The sequence below is a fragment of the Onychomys torridus genome, chromosome 13, assembly GCF_903995425.1.
Source record: "Onychomys torridus chromosome 13, mOncTor1.1, whole genome shotgun sequence".
Lineage (NCBI taxonomy): Eukaryota > Metazoa > Chordata > Mammalia > Rodentia > Cricetidae > Onychomys > Onychomys torridus.
This window is the reverse complement of record NC_050455.1, coordinates 64,391,283-64,406,367: the sequence shown is the minus strand read 5'-3', so window position 1 is coordinate 64,406,367 and position 15,085 is coordinate 64,391,283. Positions and strand designations below refer to the sequence as shown.

The 15,085-nt window shown below is 50.6% G+C and overlaps 1 protein-coding gene across 1 annotated transcript in view; it reads right to left on the bottom strand.

Moving 5' to 3' along the window:
* The window catches only part of Zbtb7c (zinc finger and BTB domain containing 7C), a 256,160-nt gene that overhangs the window by 131,626 nt on the left and 109,449 nt on the right, over window positions 1-15,085 (bottom strand). Inside the window, exon 2 of the mRNA XM_036205282.1 lies at window positions 1,378-1,439. The gene's annotated coding sequence lies outside the window, so the exon portion shown is untranslated. The remainder of the gene's footprint in view (window positions 1-1,377; window positions 1,440-15,085) is intronic.

Here is a 15,085-nt window from a genome sequence, read left to right as displayed (position 1 = left end):
GACCTGCTTCTTAATCAGAGAGATCCAGTTTCCTGCAGCAGCAGGTTGGGGTGAATGTTTCAGAAGTGCTCCATATCAGCTCAGTGAACCTGCGCACATTTTTAGCCAGTATCAGTTTTTCTAGTTTTACAAGAGGAATACCTGGAATCCCTGTGACACTCTTGAGAGGCAAGACTGTAAAATGTGTGTAAACAGCTAATGCTCTGTAAATACTTTTATTGGCATTTCCAAATAGCCAGTCCCTCCTGCTAGCTTGCATTTGTTAGATACATAGATTTCAGTTGTCCCTCAGTCTGGGCACCATTGGCTCTCCAGGAGAACAAGCACAATCTTGGTGACAGTCCACTTAAAGCTTAGTGTGTCCCCAGTGCTGGCTTCATGGGTGGTAGTGGCCCTTAGTTGCGGCTGTCTACAGATGGCTCTGTGTGTATTTGAGAGACATGTTCTAAGGCCTAGGGAAGATCTCAAACATGGGTTTCCTGTATCTATCCAGTGTTAATATGTGCTGATCTCAAGGTCAGTCTCAAGTTTTGTTTAAAAAAAAAAAAATCCACACAGTTATCTGCACATAATGGAACAGCAGACAAACTGGGCGAAATTTACTTTTATTTACACAGGTGAGGGATACTTCACTGCATGCTGGTTCTTCATTCACATCTAGACCCTTCACGGAGCCATTCTGGGCCCTCAGCACCTTGCCCAACCTCAGCAACCTCTCCTCCACCCATCAGACCCCTCTCGGCCTGTGCTGCCCTTCACAAAGGCCTCAATGTATTCCCTGGTGAGGCCTCTGCTCTGCCTTCCTCCCTCCCCTACAGCCCATATTAAGGCTGCCGTTCCCCAGAGGGTTCTCCCTGACCACTCCCCATCACTGGAGTCTCTTTCTGTGCCACGGGAGCCAGAGCAGGTCCATGTGCCCTTCTAGAAGGTTCTTTGTCTCATGCATGTCTTCCCACACTGATGACAGGATTAGTTTGACTCGCTGCTCTGGGTTGAGCACACTGTTCTGTGGCGTGTGAAAGAAGTGTTCCAACAGGGACACCCAAACAGCAAACTTAGCACAGGGCAGACCCAGCTTCTCGGTGTGGCGGGGTAGTCCCACACTGCCCACTCACAGATCCACAGCCACGGAGTTCAGTCTGGGAAGCCCCCAGGGGTGTTCTCTACTTAGAGGGCAGAGCAGGGTTCAGGGCATCCTCTTTCAACTTGATGCCTTATGTGCTTGGGACCAGCCCTGCCCAGTAAGAGGGACCTTCCAGAAGAATCCAAAGTCAGTTCCACCCAGGTCACACAGTTCCTGCCCTTAGCAGGGAAACTGCCCAATTCCCAGAAACATTGTTAAAACCACAAAACTCAACAAGCAAAATTCATACTCACAAGCACCGACTCCTTAGGCTTCAATCTCAGGCCACCAGTTTTTCTGCAAACCCGCTCATTTCCTGCAAAGAGAGGGACAGGCAGGGAGAAGCGCATTAGCATCTGCTCTGGATATCCTTCAAGCTTTCCTGGCTGGCCTCAGGCTCCACACCTTCTCCACACGTTCCTTCCTGCAGCACTCCCCTCCCCTCCCTGGGAACACCATGTTCTGTTGGGTGGGCGCCCCCACCCCTGCAGGCCTGTAGGCTCTGCCCACGCCGCCTCCTCCCGCTCCCGGCGCCCTGCCAGTCTACGATTGACCACTGCCTCCAATTCCCTGAAGGCACTGGGCTTCTTCCCACTCCGGAGCCAGCGAGGCCTCCACTTCTGTAGCATGGGGTTGCCTAGCAACGGTGCGCGCGGGCTCAGAAGGCCCTCCTAAATTGGACCTCACAGCACAGGGCATCTCCTTGTACAGCTGCCTGCATCTTAACAATCTGCCTCTGAATAATAACACAATGGTAATTGCATTCATGGACCCCAAACTACATTTAAATAATGTTCAAGAGCTGACACAAACCAACAAAGGCCAGAAAATGCATCGGGGAGGTTGACTGCGAGGCCACGCAGGGACGCTCCGCTGTGGGAGGGAGTTGACACCAAAGACTTGAGTTAATGACGACGCTAACCTGAACTGTGAATTCTCCTGCCTTCTGCCTGAGCGTGTCACTGCTGAAATGCGTTGTAATGTAAGTTTGGGCAATTAATGCGAGGAGGTAGGGAGGCCTCAAGACGGGGTGCCCTCTGGTTCTGCTGACTTGCACCTCAATTTTGGGGGGAACAGGGGAGGGACGATTTCAGAGGAAAAGAAGCTTGAAAGTGAATTTTCTTGGATTTTTTCAAACATGGCTAAATACCATTTCCTTTCTCTCTCTCTCTCCCCCCCTCTCCCCTCTCCCCCTCCCCCCCTCCTCTCTCTTTTTTTTGGAGACAGAGTCTCACTGTAGCACTGTTTAGCCTTTAGCCTGGAACTCACTATGCAGGTCAGGCTGGCCTCAAACTCCTGGGTACACTTCCTGCCCCTGCCTCTGAGGTGCTGGGACTAGACCATGTCACACTTAAATACATTTTAGAAGGTAAAGGAAGAACTTGGTAAAGGAGACAAATACCACACAACTGATGTATTTCAGGGTGAGAAGTGAAGGAAGGCCCTTTGGAGTCACAGCCGGAGCTCAGGTTGACCGCTTGAATGCCATTGTGCGCCATGTTCAAAACAGACTCATTCCCAATAGCCAAAGACAGAGGCAGCCCAAGTCTCTAACACATTTACCGAGTGAATAATAAAATGTGGAAGGTACAGTCATATGGAGAATATCATTCACCCCTCAAAAAGAAAGAAATTCTTATACATCTATACTGTGGAAAAAACCCCAAGGCCAGTCACAGAAAGACCATTTCTGCATAATTCCCTTTCCTTGACAAGTCCAGACTAGTTCCATTTGTTGAGACAAAAGGTATGGGGAAGTGTGGGGAGGGCATGAGGGAGGGTTGACAGGAATGGCCGAGCTAGTAGCGGCAGTATGAGCAGAGTCCCAGGTAAGGAAGAGGAGAGCGAGCTCTAATGGGGATGAATACACAGCAATGTACTTAATGACAAACTTAATGCCATTGAACTGCACACCCAAAAGTGACTAAAATGCTAAGTAACACACACACACACACATTCTGTTTCAATTTTGGAAAATCCATCTGTAACACTGGTGCAGAGCTCATGAGGTTCTTCAGGGCTTGAGTCAATCTTCATCTTGGAAATCAGAGTGGCCCATGTCCTTCTCGAGCTTGAACATGGTAGTGGTGGCCACACTGCTCAGGGCAGCTGACAAGCATGGGCCTGTGCCATGAGGCTGCACCCAGGGCCTACCTGCTGAGAGGCTGAGTCCTTCTGCACATCTGCATAGAGCATCTGCGGCCCTCTGAGGAAGTGGTTCTCAACCTGTGGGTCGTGACCCTTTGGGAGTGGAATGACCTTTTCATAGGGGTCACCTAAGACCATTGGAAGGCATGGACATTTACATTATGATTCATAACAGTATCAAAAATACAGTTATGAAGTAACAATGAAAATAATTTTATGGCAGGAGGTCACCACAACATGAGGAACTATATTAAAGGGTTGCAGCCTTAAGAAGGTTGAGAACCACTTCCCTAAGGACAGGGTCCCAGTGCATTTCCCCTTTGCCTGCCCTCTGTACCTCGGCCCACTCTTCTGGGCTCACATCAAATCCCACATCCGTCAGGAGTCTTCCAGATTCCAGACCCCTCCAGTGTTGCTGTTTGCTGCAGCCTGCACTGACTGCATCAGTCTTGCTTTGCATTCTAGTCTGAGTGGTGCCCCTCCCAGGGAAGCCCTGGACCAAAACCAAGGGCCTGTGCCTGCCTCAGGACCACACATCCCCATTCCAAGAGCTCCTGGGCTCCTCTGCCTCCTTTTGAGGGGATGCCTGGCATGGAGCAGGTCTGCAGGCTGTGCTGAGCAGCCCTGAAACTCAGGACTCCAGGTAGAACCCGCTAGCAGCTGCCACCAGTGGCTGGAAGAAGGTGCTTCTCCCCAGGCAGCCCGCAGATGAGTATTTACAGGTCTGATTAATTTGGAAGGGTCACTACAGCGAATGGCTTCTCCAGGCTAGAATGAATAAACAGTATAGGTAATTTTTTTCAGTGTCCTAGATTTTTTTTTTCCTGGAAGGTGCTATAATCCTTAAAACAGAGTGTTACAGGGGGAGAAAAAAGAAGGAAGAAGAAGGAGGAGGGATTCTAAGGAGAGATGGGAGGAGACCGACCACTGCTCTGGACAAGCTTTCTCTGCCTCCCTGTCGATAAATGGGGCATGATCCAGAAGATGCTTCCAACTCAAACAGATAATAAAATTATGGCTGGAAATGAGAATGACGAAGGCGGCTAGTAACCTTCCAAGCTACACACTCTAACCCGACATTGCCCTAGTGCTAGACACCACTATCTGGGGACAAGGTGCCAGCCATGTCCCTCTTTGGACAAGACAAGGTTTGCAGTCATTTCACTGTCTTCCCGGACACTGGCCCTGGTGCTTTCAAGCTTATGACCTCGCTTCTCCTGGCTCCCATTTGATCATTAAAGTCCTCCAGACTAATGACTTGTTTTCCTGAATCTCCAGGAATGGCTGGAAACAGGCCAAAGGGCATCGTCTAGGCTCCAGCCCTCCAGCCCTTGGCTCTGTAACCAGTGGCCCTGTCTGTCAAGGCTGGCTGCAGCAGAACTGATGCTCAGCCTCTCCCAGACAGGCCAGATGAAATGGAAGTGAACAGAGAGCTCTGGCTGCAGTCTGCCATCCCAGGGAGAGAGAGACGGGGCTGATGACTGTGGTTTTCTCTCATGGCTCTGTTTCCTGGTCATTGTAATTGCTTCCCTCTGTCCTGGTGCAGACAGACAAAGGGAAGGATGGGAAGCCTGTGTCTGTCACAAACACGCAGGTTTCTACTTCTGGAACACTCGTGGCTTTCAGTGGCAGTAAGATGCACTGTAAATTAAAGAGAGATGAAGAGTGGAGTTAACACTGATGTTAACTTAGCTACCATTTGGCCGATGCTCTGTGGTTTAGTCTGGTCCCGTGCACCTTCCAGGCAGGTGAATTAGCTTCAGCCCGTTCATTGAGTCCAAGGCCTGCTTCCTGCCAGGGATGCAGTCATAAGAAGGCAGGTTCTAGCCACACTCCTCTCAGAAAGCTTGTGCCATGACCTTTGCCTCATTGGCCCTTTCCAAGAGAAACAAGATGTGCCTTTCCAGGGCTGGGCATGGTGCAGAGCCCCCTGAAGACACAGCCTGGGCCCCCCACCCTTTAGCCTGTCCTGAAGACCCCTGTCCTGGGAAGACTGTGTGGAGTCTGGGGGTCAACCAGTGCAAATTTGACATCTGTGTCCTTAAGGAAATGGCAGAACACAGACAATTGGCATGCAACACAAAACTGGTATTGTTTTGGAGTTGCTGTTGGATTTTTTTTTTTTTTTTTAGAGGAGAGAAATCCGTGCTCAGAGGAGTCTGGCAAATCCCTCCCCCTCCCCACTCAGCTCCTAAAATCCCCTCAGCACAATGAGGACAAAAGCTCCAAGCCACACTGAAGACCAGACCAGAGCTCCATTCACAAGCTCACCGCCACGGACTTGGGTGGTGAGTTCAAATTCAAGCCATGTTCTGCTGATTTTCCCCTCCCGTGACAAGCGTTAGCAGCTGATCAGCAGGGACAAGCGTGCCTTTGATGCTAGAAGGTGCATAACACAGGCACACACCATTTAGGAACAAGTGTGGAGTGCCAGAGGCCACAGAAGTTCTCTTAGACAACTGTCCCTATGGCAGGGTCTGCAGCTCCAGAAGCTGTGACATCTTGTGGTTTAGACCAGACAACTGCCACTAGCCATTTGTGTGACCTTGGGTAAGTTATTTAACGTCTCTGTGCATTAGACTTTCAGTAGCCACTCCCATAGTTCCCGCAGAGGCGAGATCAGCAGCCACAGTCTCAGGCACCCACCACATGAGCTGGAAATGTGCACCCGCAGAAAGACCTGCATGCCAATGTTTCTTTATACAGAAGACACCCACACACCCTTCAGGAAGCAGATGGATAGATATGTAGCCAGTCCAGACAGCAGACTCATATCTGCTGATGAGAAATGAGCTATCAGCTGTGAGAAGACAAGGAAGAAGCTGAGAAGCATAAAGGAGCTAACCTAACCAGAAGGCAACTGCGCTGCATTCTGGGAAAGGGAGCAAACCCAAAGGTCATGGTTACTAGGGACTGTGGGAGGGAGGGAGGAACATAGAGGGTACAGAGGGTTTCAGGGACAGTGAGACCTTTTCTGTATGTTCATATTTGTCAAAACCCACAGAGCAAATGCACCAAGAGGGATGCTACTGGGAGCTCATGAGCCCAGTGGATGGTGGTTTGAAAGCCCTGGCCTCTGTTCACCATCTTAACTCTGGGAAGTTGGGCAAGAAGTGAGGAGAAAGAGGCCTACTGGGTGTCCTCTGGACTTCATCTCAAATTTTGCATACATGGGGGCCTTCTACCCAAGTGGCTGTAAAGGGAACGCTGGGGTCTAAGCCATCCCACATAGTCCACGTGGTGTGAGGCTGGTTTGGTTCCTTCTGAATCAATGAGGGTGGTATGTGGTGGAGAGGGGCTGGGCATGGCCCTCTCAGGCCACTGAGTCCTCCTTCTATCCTTGCTTTGGGTGATGATGGCTCTTTAGAGTCTCAATGACTTTGGCCTGGAATCTTAAAATGGCCCTGAGAAAGGAACAGCTAACAGAGCTAGATCAACAACAGAACCTAGGTGTGGGAGTGGAGGCAAGGGGCAGGCAGACTGTTTAAGGAACAAAGGTGTAATCTACGATCCCTGGTCAGGGTGCCCCCCGACCCTGCTTTCTGCTCAGTCACGCACACCCCATTTTTTTCTGGCCTCAGAGAGGTGTATTCCTGGACTGAGTAAAACTGAATCCCAGCAGATGAGGCCTGGGGCTGTTGAGAGAAAGAGGAAAGACTATTTAGACCCTCCCACACCCCATCGATCCCTGCCAGCAAGCAAGGGGTAGTCAGTGTTATCACACTGAATGGCAGTTTAAGTTTGGGAAAGGAAAAGTTTGGATACGAAGGAAGGAAGTTACTTACGTGCAGTAACATCATGTGTCTCCCGGGCCAGCCCATCTCCATGTTTCCCCTGCCGGGTGAGGTTTGAGGAGTCCTGCTCACTCAAGCAGCCCAGCAGGCTCTCTGTGTCCAAGTCCAGGTCTCCAAGGAATGCTGTTTATGATCATGACTGTGGGGTCCCCTGGCGGTGACCCTAGCCCTGCCTGGTCCCGTGGCCTGTGGGACTGCAGAGGAGGCATCGGGCTGGGTGGGGGGAAGCTGCCTGGCTACTCTGAGCTCACACAGCACGAGATGTGTTGGGTGATGTGGGTCCAAGCAGCTCTGGCTTTGGTGATCTCTCTGACCTTTTTTTTATCTTTGTCTCATTTCCCAGGGTCTGTGTCCTGTTACTCCTTCCTCCATCTCAACCTACTTTCCAGAAAGTTCTATCTCCACTTGGTGTCCGGTGTGACAGTCAATCACTTTTCCTCTCAGAGCAAAAGCATCCTTCCAGGTGGAAGGGAAAGCCGCGTTTTCCGAACCCTACACTTTAGGATCCATCCGAGTGAAGAGGAGCCTAGGGCACACACAGGGGTAGAGAGGGCAGGGCTCCTCCAGCTGAGGTGCTGAAGTGTTGCTGGGAGACAGCTGCTTTGAAGTGCCCACCTTACCTGACCCCTCAGAACTGGATTCTACCCAACATGCAGTGTAGTTTCAGAAGGGGATCACATATGCATATAGCGGGCCACTTCTCAGAGTGCGAGGGGACACTGGTGAAGGCCACCCAGGGTAGCAGGTAAAAGGTGGCTTAGCTATGCCAACCATCCATGTGTGGCCCCCACCAGTACCACCCACCTCTGGGACCTGGAAAAGCTCAGGGCTCTTCCTGGGGCTGCCATTCTGTCCTCCAAACAGGAGATGGTGTGTCAGTGGAAACCATCATGAAGTCACCAGTACTGTCACCGGCCCAGAAGAAACACGGCCTGCCTCGGTATACTCCAAAGGCTCTCCCTAATGCTACCTGAATACATTTCTAGAATACTCTATGAGCACCCCCGTCTCATGAGCATGGGTTTCTGAACACGTGTGGCCATCTCTCCCGCAGATCAAGAGGAAACGGACTAGCATTTGGCCTCTGGAATGCTTGTTCCTCTCTTCCTGACCCCGAGTTTCTGAGGTAGCAGATAGGCTCTAGAGTGGGGAAGGATGGGGAAGATCCAAATGTGGGTACAAGCAGAGCTGCTGAGTAGAGATGCAGAGGTGGAAAGAGCCACAGTTAAAACTATGGGTCACCAGGTCTCAGGAGCAGAGGGCACACAGGCTTCAGCTCTAAGCAGGCAGATCCGGGAGTCTATGAAGTCACCACTCCACCTCTGCTAACCATCTGGGGAAGGATGATGTGGGGCTGGCTTTTGGACCCAAGGAAACCTCTAGGAGAGGCAGAGGAACTGGGCTAGGCAGAAGCCACCCTCTGCTTCCTGCTTCCCTGCGTCTACTTCCAATTCAGCCAGTACTAAGGAGCCTACCCAGCTAACCCCATGTGGCTTGGAGGAGGTTTACTCATACTAGGCTGAACCCAATGGGTAAAAGTCAGTGGCTAGCTGGTACAGCTGGTCAGTCACCTGAAGCCTCTTAACACCGAGCCCAACAAGGACACTCCACAGCCAATAACCGAGCTCTCCAGATTGATGATGCCTCTAACTAACCTTGTGTCTCCTGGATCGCATCATGCCTGTCATCTTTTATAAGTAAGGGACACTCAAACAGTATTGCCTACAGTTTCTGATTTCAGTATTCTATTTTCTAGTGGGATGAAGGATTACATATTCTTACAAAGTCACCTGGAGTCAATCTCGGTTGGTAGAGTGCTTGCCTAGCATTGCACGAGGGCCAGGGTTCAAGCATCTGGTAAACTGAGCATGGTACTTCACATCTGGAATCCCAGCACTCGGGCGGTACAACAAAGATCAGAACTTCAAAGTCACCCTCAGTTACATAGAAAGTTGGAGGCCAGCCTGGGCTACATGAGAACCAGTCGCACGAAAAACAGAAACTAAACCAAAAAAAAAAAAATGTGAATAAAAAGTCCAAGTTTTTTTTTTTAACATCTCCCCAAGCTTTCATTATTTTACCTCTAACTCAACAATATGTATCTATTTTTTAAATGACCAGTTTTTTTTTCATTCTCTTCAAAGCTTCAATTCAGTTTTCACAGAAGCAACTTTTCTTTTGCAGCAGTATTTAAGTGATTTGTATACTATTTAATTAAATTGCATAATTACAATAGCAAGTTTCACTGGCATAAACAGGTTTGGGCGCCAGGCCAGCTGTTCCAGGGAGGCCCTGGGCTCAGCTGCTGGGAGCAGACGTGGGCAAGTTTTGGATAGCAGCCTGCCTGATCCGAGCGCTCCTCCAGCTGGAGGTATCAGTCACGGGGAGTGGGGGATGCTGGTAGATCTGGCAAGGTGGTTCATTGCAGCTGAGATGAAGGTTAATTCTCTGGGGCCTCCTTGTACCTGGGGAACCCTCCTCCCAGCTCCAGCTGTGCTTGCTGAGAGGGCTCCCCCCCCTCCCTGTGCACTCTGCCCAGCCCTGCCTCACTAAAGAGCCACCCCCAGGAAACTATCTGCCAGGGTCTTTCCAATGAACTCCGCAGCTTCAGTGACAAATGACAGCGTGATGCAGCCCTCTCTTGACCAGTGGGTATCTCTCCCAGAGGACTCTCCACTCACGCCATTCCAGGTGTATTCAGTAAGAGTTGGGAGGGAGGAGGTCAAGTGAGCCATCCACAAGTCCTTCAGTCTTGCCGTCTAGATGTCCAAGTTATGCCCAGCATTACACACTTCTTCTAAAATGCTGCTATGGGCTCCTCTGGGTTTTTAGTTCTTCAAATTCCCAAATCCCTTATCCTGTGGGACACTATGCCTCCTCACCCCCAACAGAGTCATTTTCTTCATATGAGAAGCTCTCCTTGGCTCATGGATTACACAGTCAGCCTAACTGCCTTCTAACCAGCGCACCAACCAGCCAGTGTTGCCAGGCACTGGCAGCTCCTGGGGGAGGGAAATGCTCACCAGAACACGTCCACAGTGGACTTGCTGTTTGAAGCCGCCGACCATTTCTCCTCCTTTCCTCTCAGTCAGATCATCGTAATGTCCCTCTCAGTTACCTTCCCTCACCCCCTTGTAGCCAGTGTGCTCCAGGGGTAGGTCATGGTTAAGTTAGACCAATCAGTTCATCTTAAGTTTATCATGAGATTCAAAGACATATTTTCTAGGGGCTTCTGGAGAAGACGCCATCACTGATAATGTGGGAGGGGCCTGCAAGGGCTGGAACTGTGACAGCCTTTTTGTTATCAACAGGAGCCTCGGGGACCACACTGAAGAGGCCACAGAAAAAAGGAACTGAAGACTTCATAATTCTGCTTTTGCATTTCTCATCCACCTAAGTCAATAAAATGCCTTCCCCACCCTACCCCCATTTTTAGCGACTTAGTTAACATCCAAATGCATACGAATGCTTTGAAAAATAGAAAGCAGCAAAAATTAATGAAAATAGGTAGCCTTTACTCTAGCTCTCCCCACACTGAACCCCAATCCTAGAGGTGACCTCTCTCAACTGTTCTAGCTATGCCTTGTGCTCTTGGCTGGACTATTTCTATATAACATAGTGTATTTGTCAGCTAGGGATGCTATAACAAAATGCCACAGAACAGTAGCTTGGACAACAATTTGCTCTTGCCGGAGCAAGACAGAGGGGACACGGTACAGATCACAACATGGTGGGTTCCAGTTCCAAGTTGTCTCACATCACCCTCAGTGTCCCACCACGGCAGCGTGCCTTCTCTCCATTTTATCCCTACCCTACCTCAGTCAAATGGTTCCTGACTATGCCATTTCCCATGTTTTCATGAAATCAGCCAGCGATGTTCACAGTAGTGCACCCATGCAGGTACTGCCGGTGGGTGAGTCCCATGAAATGTTTCCTTCCTTGTAACACTTACATTTTCTCTAGCATTAAAAATGGTTCTATAAGCACCTACTCCTACAGAAGCTGCCCCGAGGCCTGTAAAATCCCTTTGGAATCAGTCAGCTCCTTGGGGATTTTCTGGAGCCGTCCAATCTGGTGTTCCCATCCTTCACTCTATCTTGACTAAGTGTTGCTTTGCCTCGGGCACCTTCACCAGGGAATTCTCCGCCAGACCTCTGAACGCCAGTTTCTGGTGCTGTTCCCCCAAGCACCACAAAGGAAGTGGCTACAGGAGCCCCACTTGCCACGGTGTATACTCTCTACTGCTCTCTCAATCTCCTCTTGCTCATGAAGGCCAAGTGGTTATCCCGGTGTCCATGGAATCCAGGGCCCTCTTGCCACCTTGGGCTGCTGATTCGCAGGCAGCTTACACACCATGTGTAACTGGAAGGGCCTTTTGCCCTGAAACCTGCCTTTTTCATGGGCTCTGAGTTGGGGAGGTGAGCGTGTCTGATTACCACACCCTCCACTCTTGTATCCAGTACTCATCTTCCTGGTGTAGCCTTGGGAAGGACTGGTGGGCACACCACATTGAGACCACTCTGTCTGCAATGGCTTGCTTCTCCTGCTCTCTGCCTGGTGCCTTGGTTTGGAAGTGAACAGCCAGGATAGAGCAGGCCAGACAGGTTGAAGGCACTGCCCTCTGGTCTTCTAGGTGTCTCTTGGCAGGTCTGCCCAGGCAATCTGGAAGCCAGGCCTGGGGCCTCTTCTAAAACATCTCTGATACTTCCCATGTGTGTCTTTCTTCTTCAGGACAGGGCTCCTCCAGCTGGCCACACTGCACTGACCTTTACTCAGTTTTTCTTTTCCTGTCTCCACATTGGTACCGTCATGTTCTGACAGAATCCTTCAGTTCCAACTCACAAACCTTCCACGGCAACTTGAACGTCTGCCTTTCTGTGTGCATGTCCCTATCATCTGTCCATGGACTTTTAATAACCCTTTTATGACCTCTGGTCTCATTTCATGGCAACAACATCTTCTGGTACCTCTGGGGAGACCCCCATTGCAGTTTGGAAGTTTTCCTCCAGCCTTGGATGGTGACTTCCCTGTTCATTTGCTTTCTCCTCCCTCCCTGCCTCCATCTCTGCCTTTTCTTATTTCTGAAACTATCAGGTGGTCCTTGACCATCAAACATGTTTAAGAATGAGACACAGAGCCGTGTGGTGGTGGCGCACGCCTTTAATCCCAGCACTCGGGAGGCAGAGCCAGGCAGATCTCTGTGAGTTCGAGGACAGCCTGGTCTACAGAGGAAGATCCAGGACAGGCACCAAAACCACAGAGAAATCCTGTCTCAAAAAAAAAAAAAAAAAAAAAAGAATGAGACACAGTCAGGCAGGCATGGTTAGCACAGCAATCTCTCCACCAGAGATTGGCAAGAGGATCTCAAGTTCAAAGCTTGGACTATATTTTGAAAAACTTTGTTTTAAAAAAAAAAGATAAAAAGGGGGAAAAAAGCCAAAGACGAGTGCCTATGACCACTTCCCCACATTAAAGCTGAAGACTTCCATGAGCCTTTGGGAGCTCTTGTTAGGGTTTGTCACATGCTATGCTGCCCATTTCTGACTGGCCATCCAGTTCGTGACATTTGAAGTCCATAGGCCTCTCCTTTCCTCAGGACGCACACTGCCTTCTATGAGGCAGGCAGAGCCTTCTAGCATGCACCACGGGCATTGCCAGCCCACAGCCACACTTCTACCAGCTTAACCAAGTACTGTCATCAGGGACTCATCCACAGCAAAGAGGGACACCCTGGACCTGCAGTGTCCCCCAAGAAACCCTCAAGTGAACAGGTCAGAGGTGGATCACATCCCTGGACTGGTCACGTTCATGGTCCTATGTCAGAAACTCCATAACTAGCCATGTGTGGCTGTTGTGTGTGCAACCATACCCCAGCAAGATGAAGAAGGCAAAGCTAACCAACACCGACCCATGTGCCTCCCCAAGCAGGACACAGATGGGACATCTGACCCCACACACCTGGGATCCCTGGCCTGCTATCACCATTTCCTCATAAAGAAGACAAGACCCCATCCAGCTGTGATTTGATAGAATCTACCATGTTTGGTTGATGTCCCTGGGAGGCCTGCTCTTTTCTGAGGGGAGACAGAGGAAGGGTGGATCTGGGGGAGACGGGGGAGGGGGGTAGGGTGAGCCCGAGCAGGAAGGGGAAACTGCAGTCTGGATGTAATATATGAGAAGAAGAAAAAAAAAAGAAAGAAAAGAAAAGAAAGAAAATGAGACCCGATGAATCCCCCAGCAGAAAGGTGTCCTTCAGCAGGAAATGAATTATTGTTTGCAAAACCACCTCAGTCAGATAAGCAGTAGACATGTCATGTCCCTGCAGAGGCATGATCCAAAGCCTCAGGATTTAGTCTCAGCTGAGCCCAGATTCTGTATAGGAGCAACGAAAGTAGGGGCATAAGTCAGGTGCAGGGACAGGTGCCCGTGGTCCCAGCCACTTGGCGGGTGGGAGTGGAGGTGGGGGTGGTGCAGCAGGTGGATTTAGAGCACCCTGAGGGACATTGCAAAACTCTTCCATAGAAAGTGGGTGGGGCCTCTGTGGGAAAGTCCCCTCCCATTGTCTGAAGGCAGATGTGGTGCCAGATGCTGGGGGAGAATTATCAGTGTGTGACTCTACAGTGGCAAGAGGCAGAGAACAGTAGTGCGTATCAGGACTCACCTCTGCAAGCCCAGAGCAGATCCAGGGCACAGCAATGCATGGTGAGGGCTTTGCACCTGGGCAGGCGCAGGCTCCTTCCCAGGCCAGGTTGGAGACAAGCATCCAAACACCCCAAGTCTCACGAGCCAAGAAAAGCATCGCTATTCTAGTCAATTCCAGTGACCACTTCCCCGTAAGTGTCCTCGGTTCCCAGGGACAGCTAAGGTCCCCATCCTTCAGAAGCCAGACTCGGAGAACCCACGGGTCTTCTATGCCTGAATTAGGCTTTAAACATGAGAACAATTCTCATGAAGGGAATTCCCACCCTTCCCCTGAAAAAAACTTTGGAAACAAAGCCATAGCTGGGGGTTGAAACTTGGGGAGCTGCTGAACCACATAGGAGGGGATTCTCTTGCGGCCTTGTAAAGCTGATACGTTTTTCTGTTGCCCATGCCCACGATGACACCCTGGCTCTGGCCTGGCCTGACCATGCTCTGGTAAGCCCCTGGGGTCCCAGGGACTCAGGATTCAGATTTCCACATACTTCCTTCCATCTCGTTGCTAGAATCCTGTCCTCCTTTTACATATCCTTAAGAGGCATGCCTTTCCCAGGCTTCTCTCCCCGCCATCAAAGGTGGCCCTGAGCACCTCTTCCTTTAAGAAAAGATTGTTCTGAAATATCCCAGACACATGAAAAGGCAAATAATTGAATATGGCACCTGCAGACACACAACCACAGCATAAATGAGAAGTGGTTCTCTAACCCCAGGCCCTGCGCCTTCTGAGACGACACATTAGCACCCTCTTCTATTCTTCCTAGAAGTTCACCACGGTTCACACACAGCAGGTCAGAGGAGAGCTGAGAGCTGGAGGCACTTCCTTACCTCACTAGGGCGTTGGACCCCTCTGTAAGTGCCCAGGAATGGGGGCGGGAGGAAACTTTGTCCTCCACTTAGACACAAGTCGGCAGTGCAGAAGGCTGAGCAGTGTTTACAGAGGCAGAGAGACCATTCAGGACATTGCAGGTGAGAGAGGCCTGCCTGGCTTGGGCAGAGAAAGGAGCTGGGCCAGGAGTAGGTGTGGGATGAGATTAGCTGCACTGGAGTGAGTGGGACCCTCTGTCAGGCCCTCAGTAGTGGAGGGTGTGTCCCTCCAGGAGCCCTTGGTGACTGAGTGCTTCCTTCCATCTCTCCTTGCTCCTGCCAAGCTCAGGCCTTGGAAGGGGACAGATGGCAGGACGGTTGGCATCAGCACTGCCTGGTCAGCGTGGAAAATGACTTGCTGGATACCCTCTGGTGGCGACAGAGTAGAGACTAGAGACGGAGTCATCAGGATGAACAGGTGACAGAAGCCAGCTGACAGAGAAGACTGGAGCACCTC